Below are 12761 nucleotides of genomic sequence, written 5' to 3'. Positions count from 1 at the left end.
AGGTGGGTTGGTTTCCCCATCCCTCCACTGGGTGTCCTGTATGACTATTAGAGATGGTCTATTCAGGTTCCACATCGCTACTGTTGGAACTATAGCTATTTTGGCTATAGTCAGCCATATTGACTCCTGGAAGCCTCCCCCATCCCAGGACTCAGGGAGTATCGAGAGATTCCCCCTATACTCCACCTCTTGGAGCTGCATATATCCCTTCATCCCCCTAGACCTCTGGACCTCTGTCCTATCTCTCCCCATACATGATCTTGTCCTCCTATTCCCCTTCCCAGCCCCTCTCCAACCCAGACCCCTTGTTTCCTCTGCCTCCCTTGACTATTTTGTTCTCCCTTCTAAGTGGGATTCAAGCATCCTCATTTGGTTCTTCCTTCTTACTTACCTTCTTTGGGTCTTTGTGGGTGTATGATGGGTCTTCTTTACTTATTGGCTAATATCAACTTATCAGTGAGTGTATATTATGCATGGACTTTTGACTCTAGGTTACCTTGCTCAGGATGATATTTTTGTAGTTCCATCTATTTTCCTGAAAGACTCACAGCGACCTTGTTTTTAATAACTGAATAGTAATGAATTGTTTAAATGAACTATACGTTCTGTATCCATTCTCCAGGTGGTAGACATCTGGGAGACTCCAAAACACCAAATAACCCAATTAAAAAATGGGATACAGAGCTGAGTGAAAAATTCTCAACAGAGAAATTTCAAATGTAGGAGAAGCTCTTAAAGAAATGTTCAACAACCTTAGTCATCAGGGAGATGTGAAGCAAAATGACCTTGAGATTCCACCTCACACCAATCAGAATGGCAACCAATCGGGTGACAACAGATGCTGGCAAGGATGTGAAGAAAGAGGGAACACTCCTCCATTGTGAGACTGCAAATGCTTACAACTCTGAAAATCAATCTGGTGCTATCTCAGAAAATTGGAAATAGATTTACCTGTAGACCCAGCTGTACCACTCCTGGGCACATACCCAAAAGATGCTCCACCATCCCACAAGGACGTGTGTTCCACTATGCTCATAACAGTCATAGTCATAATAGCCAGAAATACATGTTTTAAATTTGACTGACCATGGTCAGGCAGCACAGATTCAGATTATCCCAATATCATATAATATTATACAACAAAACAGATGATAAATCAATGCAAGTTTAAAACACATTTGTTGGTCCATCAAAGAGATAATTAAAGTATGATGAGGAAACTTTGCTGCAGGACGCAGGCGCCCTCTGATGACCTTCTTAACTTGGCGGTTGGTGGTCGGTAGGAGTTTGCTAAGCTATATATATTAGGTTTTTATATATTAGGCACATGATCCTAAGACACGCAGAGAAGCAGTGAAGGGAAGGATTATTAGAAAGCTAAAGCAGCCCAAGGTAAAGAAACTTCTAGACCTTCTTCATTACTGAAGTTCAGGACTCCTCGTTGACAGGAGCAATGCTTGCTCTAATGTCTAGCAGGATGTCTGAGAAAGCCTCAGAGGCAATGTGATTTCAAATAGTTCTTAGTTAAGAAATCTCTATTTATTCAGCAGAAAGCATAAATCCTTTGGACACCAAGAATTAAATATTGCATGAGTGCCCTCTTTAGAAATGCTGTGATTCTAATATGTACAAAAAAAAATTCTTGCATATGATGCAGGTGGAATTTCTTTTTTTAAATTCTTTTATTAGATATATTTCATTACTTACATTTTAAACGTTATTCCCCTTCCCAGTTTCCTGTCCATAAGCCCCCATTCCCTCCCCTTTCCCTCGTCCTCCCCATATGACTATTCCCCCTATAAATCCCCTTATTGCCCCTCTATATTCCCCTGCACTGAGGGTCCAACGTTGGCAGGACCAAGGGCTTCCCCTTCCCCTGGTGCCCCAACAAGACTATTCTCTTCTACATATGCAGTTGGAGCCCTGGGTCAGTCCATGTATAGTCTCTCAGTAGTGGTTTAGTCCCTGGAAGCTCTGGTTGGTTGGCATTGTTGTTTTCATGGGGTTGCAAGCTCCTTCACCTCTTTCAGTCCTTCCTCTAATTCCCCCCAAGGGGGTCCTGTTTTCAGTTCAGTGGTTTGCTGCTACCATTGACCTCTGTATTGGATGTGATCTGGATGCATCTATCAGGAGAGGTCTATATCCGGTCCCTTTCAGCATGCATTTTCTAGCTTCATCAATCTTATCCAGTTTTGGTGGCTGTATATATATGGGCCACATATGGGGCAGGCTCTGAATGGCCATTCCTTGATTCGCTGCTCTAAACTTTGCTTCCATATCTCCTCTTATGTATATTTTTCCCCTTTTTAAGGAGTAGGAGCATCTGCATTTTGGTCATCCTTCTTCTTGAGCTTCCTGTGGTCTGCGGATTGCATCTTGGGTAGTCTGAGCTTTTTGGCTAATATCCACTTATCGATGAGTGCATACCAAGTGTGTTTTTCTGTGATTGAGCAACCTCACTCAGGATGATATTTTCTAGTTCATTCCATTTGCCTATGGAATTCATGAAGTCACTGTTTTTGATAGCTGGGTAGTACTCCACTGTGTAGATGTACCACATTTTGTGAATCCATTCCTCTGTTGAAGGGCATCTGGGCCCTTTCCAGCTTAGGTGCTTACCAAAATTTCTACCAGTGTAAATTGTTTCAAGTACAAAAACTCTAAACTAGAGATGAGTTCTTATAGATAGATTTCATGTGTATGGACATTTTGCCTGCATGTATTCTATGCATCATGTGCTTGTGTATGCCTATGGAAGCCAGAAGAGTGTGCTGGATCACTTGGTACTAAAGTCACAGAAGGTTGTGAGCTGCCATAATGATGCTGGGAAACAAATTGTGGTCCTCTTGATGAGCACCCAGTTATCTTAATCACTAAGCCGTCTCTGTGGCTCAAGCTAATGGCTTTTTTAAATGAGAAATTAGATACATCTTTATACTTTAATCATGATTAGAAATAGAATACCCATCATTTTCTTACTTCTAAGTCTAACTTTTAGGAAATATTGACCTGAATTGATGTTTCACATTCTATTAAATAGTAAACATTGACAGATCTCTTCCTTCATTTTTTTCTATATGAATAACAACTTCATGCTTCAATATATCATAGAATCTACACAAGTACTTAAGATGCTCTAATTTGGGGGTTGGGGATTTGGCTCAGTGGTAGAGCACTTACCTAGGAAGCACAAGGTCCTGGGTTCAGTCCCCAGCCCCGGAAAAAAAAAGATGCTCTAATTTGGGGGAAATGAGTAAGTCTGTCATCAAAGCAGAAGCACTCACTTAGCCATCAATGCTAAGCTGAAAATGAGCTAATCCCTCACAGCAATTTCAATGAGGCCAAAGCCTAGCACTCAGCCTAAGGGTTGGAAGGAGAGGAAGGAATTGTGAACTCATAGGCCATATATATCTGCCCTCTGGACTTCCCAGATCAAATACCAACCTTCCTTAGTCTTGGAGGAACTGACACTCTGTGAGAATTAGTCTCCTGTCCCATCCTCAACAGAAAAAGGAATTAGAGCACTACCTCTCCTGGGAGCAGTTGTAGAGAAAGACAGTTTGGTTTTATAAAACTAAATAGCAGATTTGTAAAAGTATACATCTCAAATGGGCAAAACAAACAAACAAACAAACAAAAACAGAGCTTTACAAGTTTAGGGATTACATGCGGTGTGATAAAGGAGACCTTTCTGCTGACCAGGTAGTAGTGGTACATGCCTTTAATCTCAGCACTCATGAGGCACAGGTAAGTGCATCTCTGAGTCCAAGGCCAGCCTACTCTAGAGATCAAGTTCCATACAAAAGGGCTACACAGAAAAACCCTAACTCAAAAAAAAAAAAAAAAAAAACCAAACTAGCCCAACAATAACAACAAAAATACACAAACGAACAAACAAAAAAAAACCCTAAAGGCTCTGTGCTTAGTCCTTAAATCAGGGGACTAGAGACAAGAAGAAATCAGTCTACAGTTTGGTCAAGAGAAACAAAATCTTAGCATATCTATCTTAGGATAATTAAGGCTTTGGGTCAGAATTTTAAGCACTTGTGTTTCCAGGTTATGAAAGAAATACTGAAATGGTACATTCAACAATTTAACTTCTGAAGATAATTCTCTTCCTACTTTTAGTGAAATCTTAGAACCTAGATCACCTACCACCCAGTGAAGCATCCCAAAGAGCCTCTGAACTTGAGGCTTTCAGTCTTCCTAATCACTCTGATTCCACCCCAGGATACAATTAGGGTATAGATCTTAAAGAGGAGACTCATGGAATTTGTAAGGATATCATCCTTCACTTGTTAATTGCCTCCTTTCTGTTTCCAAAGCTGATTTACTAATGAAGACAAGAACCTTATTCTATCAGACAAAAAGAAGTTTCAAAAGATGCCTACATGGGAGCCACTATGGTTTGCAACCTTGGTACATTGATTTTTTTTATTAATTCATGCATATTTTGACTTTTACACCATATATCATTCATGCCAATATGCATTTTCTCCTGAGGCACAGCTTTTATTTCCTCTTCTGTTTGTTTAACTTTTACTCTTCTTTTATAGCATACAATCTGACTGACCTAAGATTTCTCCTCCCCCAAAGTCCTCCTTATACCTTCCCTCTTCCTAAGATCAACTCCTACTCAGTTTTCCTTAAAAACAAACAAACAAACAACAACAAAACATGCTGGCCTCCCTGTGAGGGGTTATTCATGAAACATAGCCTATGAAGATAAAATAAGACTGGGCACAAATCCTCATGTTGCAGGTATATGGCAACCTAGCAGGAGGAAAAGGGTCCCCAGTGCAAGCAAAAGAGTCAGAGACACCCTTCACTCTTTATTGAGAGCCTCAAAAGAACATCAAGCTATGGGACCATCCAGTCCAATGTTCAGACTCCAACTGTCAATAAAGTTGTGACTATCATGAATCCTGGAGTCACCCTCTAAGGCAAATACTATTGGTGGAGATTTTCCAAAGCTCTGTGACAGCTCTTAACCTCGTGTGGACTACGAAATTCTATAGGACACGGGTACTTCATAGTCCTGTCTTACTGAAACTTGCAGAAGCTTATTGGACAAATTCTACCAATGACTCTGTCCCCTTTACCTACCTCTGGTAACTGCATGCTAAAATTTTACAAATAGCTAGAAAAGAGAAGTTTGGAGTTTGACCTACAGTGAAGTGGGTACCAATTTGAAGTAAATATAGGGTAATTATTTATACTGATTTACTCAGTATATAAGATACACATATGCTACATCTTACCACTGTATTGTATACATTTATATAACTATGTCTTTTGATTAAACATTTTAAGGATGAAAAAAGAAAAAAAATATCACAAAAGCAGCTGCAAGAACAACTTCTTTGTGACTTTATTTCTGATGGAGGTCATGCTAGGCAGATCCAATCTTTTTCCTTCCAACACAACAGGTCACAGTGACCTCCTCCAGGATTTATGCCATTTGTAGAAGACATGCTTACTTTTTTTTTTAAACTAAAAATGTAGGTTTGGGAGAAGTAAAATAACAAATTTGTATCCCTGGCAGTTAGAGCAGTTATTCTGACATACACTTTCAACTCCCCCCAAAAATGTTTGTTAAAAGAATGCAAAGCTCATGGTGACTGAATGCTCCCACATGGCAAAGGTACTGTGTGTCCAAGGCAGGTGCTTATTTTCAATGCGGTTCAGAACAAATCATTAACAAGACACTGAAATTCTAGGAGATATAAGGAACATCGTAAAGTTGGTCAGGAACAGGGGGCGTGATTGACTCTTTTCAATTTCCGATTGTGTTCCACATGGTTTGATGGTCATAAACTGCATTTAACTTGTACATATACATGATTTGAGAGCTTTCTCTGCCGAAAGGTAGATGGAATTTAGATGAAATTTCAATTTGAATCAGTGAGCTGTAAAGTCTCCCTTATTTGACAAATAAATTATTAAGCACAACTAGCTCGAATGGATTCAATAGTATGGTATTCATGCAGCCTTTTTTCATTTCTAGGTGTTTTGATAAGCAAATATAATAATCAGGCCTTCTGTATCTCATTATTATATTCATATCTAAGACCCAGAGCAATGATGAGCAGAGGGTACATCGATTTACTATCCATTTCTTAACTTCATGGATCTTTCTTCTTTGCCATTTCATATCCTCTACCAGGCTAGAACATGTTCACGAACCTATATTTACAGGCCCCACACCTATGTTGTAAATACGAGACACCATACATATTTGAAAATACAGGATGACATTAATTTTTAGGGGATGTGAATATTTCCTTATACATCTAGGTCTGCATTTAGATTGTACACCAGTTTCCGTATATTTACGTTCAGTTTCTAGGTCACCTTTGCTTCACTACATGTCTCCAATTGCTTACATGCTATATAGACCATCTTCCATGGTTTTAGGAATCTTCTCATGGCAATTATAGGATAGAAATGACCCATTAATCAAAAAGGAACCCACCAAGTGAGAGCCCCAAGCGCCCTGTGACTTCTTTACTTGAAGTCTTTAATTTCTTTATAACATCTATTTTCCATACATATTTTTCTAAATCTTGGAATTACAATGTTTTTCTGTCTTCACGTTTTCACCCTTTCTCATTTCAGTTTCTTCAGACTTACATATGTATTGATTTAATCAGGTTACTGGGGCCATTGGTAGATTTACATGAAGCTCAATCACAATACAAACTTTACAGGACCCTGATGGCGGAATCACAATCCACAGGACCAAAGGTAACTTGTAAGGTGGCACTCCCCCATTAAACGTCAGTTGCCCTACCACATGCATATCTGTTAGTCCTCCAAAATTCTGCAAACAATAGATAATAGATAGATAAGTTCTCTAAGCACTATGCCTTCATGCTTCCTTGGTAACTCTTACCAGTTTCAAAGCCTGACTTTTTCCTCATCCTCTCTCCCTCCCACATGGTATATCAGTAAATTCTGGTAACTGTACCTCTAAGAATATCCAAAAGGTATCTAGTTCTGTCTCCATTATTAATAACCCTGTCTCTCAGGGTTATTTCTCTTCTAAATGCAGAGGTTATTTTAAGTAACCTTACTTTACTATATTTTACACTAGTCATACCATATCCAGAAAGATTTCTAAGACGATAACAAAATTAGGGCATATACGTCATTCTGGTAATATTTTAAACACTACTGAATTTTTTTTTTTTTGGTCTCTTGGAAGCCTTTTAAAGCATAGCTCTTACTCCTCCATTCTTCCTCATATGATTTCCATTCTCAGGATACATTGTATGATGCTTAATTCATAAAGCTAGTATATATCTACAGTTCTTATTAGGAACCGTCAATCCCTAGAAAGAGTTTTATACTAGTAATTGCTTGTCAGCAGTATTTACTTTTAAAGAAATATCATCCAAAAGGTTCAACCAATAACTTTCCAAACATCATCATAAAACGTTTTGCTTTTTATATCTTACCACTTTCTATATAGACATGCTTTCTAATTTTCCTTCATTTCATTTTTACATTCGTGGAAGGTTAAATGTGGATAAATAAGAATTTTGTTCCAAAATTCAAAAAATGGAATCTCAAGGTTAGAATAAAACCCCATAGCTTGTGAGTCCCTAGGTAAAAGATATCTCAGTTGTACTAGAAGAACAAGTCTAGTTTTAAGTGCACACACACACACACACACACACCCCACAGAGTATATTATGTGATGCACATGCTTGAAGATATAACACATATTATTTTCCATTATGAACATACATGAATTAAGTATAAAAAAAAACACACTGCAAAGCATCAAGCTCTGGTAACGGTGGGCAGTCATTACTGCTTTAGGGAGAGATTGGAGACCTAAGTAAAACATGAACTATCGGAAAGGATCTACTGTTGCAGGTCAAAGGTGCTCTCCTCACAGTTTTCCTCTGGAAGTAGCAAGTCACGGAAAGCTTCCCCCTCCAGACATATCTCCACGTGAGCATGAATTTCTGCATGCTGAGCCCGAGCATGTTTAATAACATGGTAGGAGGATGAGTTGACAGAGAGGGCAGAACATCAAATATAAAATCATCACAGGACCTGAAAATTGGAAATAATCTTACAACTATAATGTATTTTGTTGAGTAAAATATTTATCTTACAGATTAGAGGATGTTGATTGGCCTGAACTGATTAAGCACATCTTTTTTTTTCTTTTCTTAAAGCAGAATATGCTTAAAATTCATAGGGGAAGCAATAGCTCTAAACGTGACCATATGAAGTCAGATTCACAGTGTTTATTTTATATTCTCGTCAGGCAGATGTATGAAGCTAATTGACAATCTGTAAAAATTGGCTTTTAAAATAAACACAGAAATATATCACACTTTAAATTTTATTTTAAATTTTCATCTTTCTCCTACATTTCAGTTTATCATTGTTGGTATAGACCCCTATTTAAAAGCATCAACCACGATCACTTTAGTATATTATAAACAAATTAACATCATTGGCTATGAGATAATCACATTATCTACCTTTAGTTTTGTTCAAATGTCTAAGTTTTATTTCACAAATTCTAATAATCTGTGTCTGTTGGGTCAGAGTAGAGGAAGTGAAAGTTAACTGTACTCTAAAGTTGGTAAGGTGATAGAATTAATTAATAACTAAATTGCAATGAAGTCACTAGAAGCTACCATTGACACTGTTGAACTTGGATGCAGGTTATTTTTAAGGTCTGTGAGTCTGAGCTTGATTAGTGTCAAGTCATTTTCTCTACCTAAAGAGAATCTTTACACTGTAGAGATGCAATGATGTAATCGGTTTCCTAATTAAATGTTAACTGCTGTCACTTTGCAAATATGATTACTTTTATCAGAGTTGATAAGATGAAGGTAGAGAAATTATATGAGTTTCTTAAAGCTGTGAGCCACTTAGATGTGAGAAATTATTTCTGATTGCACTGTTAGCAATTTACAACCAATTTCCAGGTCATGAACAATTGGTAATAACAAGATTACTCCTGGTAATTATACACTTGCAGATTTCTTAATAGTCTATCAGGTGGAATGACAATATGGAAGCCCATTTTCCTATAATGCTTCATCTCAGAAATGAATGCTTTTTCTGTATAATGAAGCAGGAGTTTATTAGGCATGCCATCAGAGTTGAAAGGAAACGTACAACAGATCTATTTCATGGTACAGTAGACTTTATATCAGAGAGCTCTTCAAAAGGGGGATATTAGATTTACAGAAATAATCTTGTTTCAGTTTTTAGTCAAAATTACAACACATTCAAAAGACTGAGTACAAATTGATTCAGGCTTGAATTCATCAGGGAAGCTCTGCAAATTGGTTAGATTTTATGCTTTCAAATCAGTTCCTTTCTTAGAAGACACTTGCTAATCATACGCTAATCTCATGCAGGGAAAGCATTTATCCATTCGCAAATAGTTACACAGAGCAAGATGAGGATACTGATGAGGGACTGTGCATAGAGCAATTGGGAGATGGACTATGAAATATCTGTTTAACTATGGAAGAATATCAAATGGGACTGGTCATTCAAATGTGATAACTCAAATTGGCCTGTAGGATTCTTATTCCTAATAGAGAAAGCTCACAGACTACTTCATAATTCTACTGTTAAAGAATTTCTGAAAAATCTCTTTTTAAAGGAAGAATTTTTTTTAAAAAAAATCTAGTGATCTGTGACTGTAGGGTCAGAGTGGGGAAATGAAAGAGAGGTATATTTAAAAAGTGGTAAATAAATAGACTTGGAGAATTAATTCCGTTATTAATTTCAATTTCTCCTTTGATCTAAAGTCCCCTGTCAATTTACTTTTAACATTAGTTAGTATTAAAATACACACAAAACTCAAGTGTCAATACACACATTCCTTCTAAGTGTCTAGTCATGCTTGTATTATATTGATATAGTTCCTGAGAATTGAAACTCAGGGTAGTGGTGGCATAAATTGATGAATTCTGAGATGGCACAAATGTCTAGACATGCTACACATAAGAGAGACATAGTAGTACCCAGTTGACTCTTATTTTTGAAAAGAAAATATGTGATGAAAAGAAAATACCGTATAACATATAAAATCCTACTTTAAACATAACACTGATCTTATTATCAGTAAATGCTTAAAGAGTCAGATATGATTTAATGACATCAATAAGGGATATTTAATGTAAGTGATTATTGAACAGTGACAGTTATTTCTTTTCCTATGAGGAAAGGGTGACTTAATCTATAGTAGTAGTAGACATGCCACACGCTACACAGTGTCTCTATGACCCAAATCCACTAAACTACAGATAGGCAGACACATGAATACATGTTGTCACGGTTTTAAATTTGTATTTCTTCCTGTATTTAAATCATCTTAGTTTCCCGTGTTATCTACATGCAGCAGAATTACTCTTGGATTCCTAATGATCATTTAATCGTTTTCAGTAGGATATATAGCAACTCCTTTAAAGTACAGCTTCTGAAGCTCAGAAACCATTGCAGAATAATGGGCAGGAAGAATCAAAGGTCTAGGAGGTGTGGGTAAACCGTGAAACTGAGCATTCCAGACAAGACATAGTCAACGTATATCAACTTCGCAGTAGTTTTGATTCCTTGCAATGCATCTATCCAAGACATGCCATGTCAATAATCAGTCAAGAATATAGAGAGGCTCTTGGAATTCTAAGTCATTACAAATGGAATATAGGTCATTGACGGATTCTGGGAGAAAGAGAGCTACTCTGTTCAGTTGTGTATCCCCAAGGTGCCCACCACATTCCAGTAGATGGTTCTAATTCCAAAGCCACACAAATATCTTTATTTGAATTCTGAGAAGTACAAAGAAAACAAAAAAATACATGAATGTATGAAATTGGTTAAATGGGAAAAGGAGAAGATGAGTGATGAATAATAGAAATCATGTGTTATATACATGGATGAAAATGCAAAGATCTAAATTAATAATAGAAACAACTTAAATCTGTCACATGTTAGAACATTACAAAGTGTCAAATTTGGTCTACTATTTCTTTAACATTACTAATGTTTATTGTAAAGTCCACTGTGCTTCCAATAGTAATGGTAGCTAGTGACACTATCTTTTGTGGTATCAACTCTGACCAGAAAGCTTTCATTTACCTCCACACCACTAATGTCAACGTCACACCTGTAGGCTCTTCTCGCTGGGCAGTTTGGAAGGGTAGCTTAGAGGTTCCACATAGAATAGGATTCTTAAAGGTTTGGAGAGAACACTTACAGCTCAGCTACAGTTTGATTTCTTGGTGTCCTGCAAACAAAGTATCTTAATACTTCTATAGTAAACAGAAATTGCAATTGTTTAAGGTGTAATTGACTATGTCATGGCATTAACTTTTTTCTTGGAGGGTGGTGGTGTTAATGCTCTTTCTTGAGTAAAAACACATGGGTGAAAGTCTACTCTGGCAATGGTTAATAACCCATAGCTCTTGCGACATATTGTATTTGGTTGCTTTGGTTTGGGGCCCATATTCCATTTCATTATTTTATTGAATTACATTATAGATTACCTATTCATTTATCTATCTATCTATCATCTCTATCTATCTACTGATCTATCAATCTCTATCTATGTATCTATGCATCTGTCTCTATCCATCCATCCATCATTCTATTCGTCTCTATGTTTCTATCTATGTATCTATCTATATCTATCAAAATATCTATTTATATCTATCTATGTTTCTATTTATCTATCTATCCCTATTTATCATCTTTCATCTACCTATCACATATCTATACATTGACCTCTATTTATCAAACTATCTATATATTTATATAACTATCTGTTCTCTATCTGTCCACCTATCTTTCCCTTTATATACAGATAGATAGAGATAGATTTTATAATAGATATAGATACAGATACAGAAGTAGATATAGATTAGATATAGATAGATATAGATAAATACATATTGATATAGATAAAAATTGGATAGAAATAGAGATTGAGACAGAGATATAGAGAGATAGATTAGATATAGATAAAAATTAGATAGAGATAGAGATAGATATGTCCATACCTATACATATATATGTATACATATTCTATTTATGTCAATATGCAAACACATACACAAACACATACACAAACATATATACATGCATATAAACAACACCTCCATTTATACTTCTACTCGGTCCTTTAGGACTTGGCAACATGTTAGTTTCATTCCATGAAACCACACTTCCTAATATATAATTTGATTGCATCAATATCCATAGGAAAATAGAAATTCCTCATAAAGTGTGGCCTTTTGTAAATATAGACTCCATGCTGATCTCCATGATCCACTTAGCCCCTGTATAGGATGTAGTTATGAACTGGAAAATGTTGTGTCCAGTTCTCCTGGTTACAACCAGCCTCCAGGTTCATTTGTAATTCTCAATTCGAGGTTTCAGTTCTGGAACAAAGTATTAAAAAAAATTGAACACTCATACACACACACATCAGAAAATAGTTAAAACAAAAACCTCTAAGAATACATACTTGAATAGCAAAAATTTGACAAAATCATGAACTTGGTTCTGTGACTGTCATGATAGTACTTACTCTGGAGAAAGAAACTTTTCTTTTTTCACTTGCCCTTGTTGATGTTGCAAATGTTCAGGAATGGGGACAATATTTCAACTAAGTGATAATTATAAAATGATGTTTCTAGATCAATTCATTTTATCTTAGATTCTTTTCATACTCAGCCAAATAAACAAAATTTGGAGATGTAAAAGATTTTTTAACT

This window comes from Rattus rattus, chromosome 4, assembly GCF_011064425.1.
Source record: "Rattus rattus isolate New Zealand chromosome 4, Rrattus_CSIRO_v1, whole genome shotgun sequence".
Classification (NCBI taxonomy): domain Eukaryota; kingdom Metazoa; phylum Chordata; class Mammalia; order Rodentia; family Muridae; genus Rattus; species Rattus rattus.
Note: the sequence above shows the minus strand (reverse complement) of the source record.